This window comes from Phalaenopsis equestris, unplaced genomic scaffold, assembly GCF_001263595.1.
Source record: "Phalaenopsis equestris unplaced genomic scaffold, ASM126359v1 Scaffold001093, whole genome shotgun sequence".
NCBI lineage: Eukaryota > Viridiplantae > Streptophyta > Magnoliopsida > Asparagales > Orchidaceae > Phalaenopsis > Phalaenopsis equestris.
The window spans coordinates 322,162-322,625 of NW_018165532.1; positions in this window are offsets into that span (position 1 = coordinate 322,162).

The window sequence follows — 464 nt, forward strand, 5'->3', positions numbered from 1 at the left end:
GGTCCTAATTCTATACATCAATATAAAATGCAGAATTAAGATACGTGTCACGAGCATCTGCTCCTGGTCCCCTCCACGTGGTTCCCGTGCTAACGACTCAGAACCCGTGTCTGTATCTTATTTTTGCTACAAGACTCTCCTAGACTCTAAAAAAAAATACATATAGAAAAGAAAAAGACACAATCCTGCATGGAAACAAATGTCGCAGGAAAATCACATGCACCTAATGTATCATGAGTCATGCCTTAAAAATGGGGGGGGGAGCTAATAGCCCCTGCAAGTAAACGGGTCAGAAATCATTACTTGCTCCCCCAATAGCGGTACCTGTGTGTGTGTGCATATAAATAGATACGACTCCCTGCAAAAGAACGCCCTAACACACTACCACACATATGCAACATGCAGTCACATCACAAGCATAATGCAAAAGAAAGATACTTGGCTAGTGGCTAGGGCAACCAATT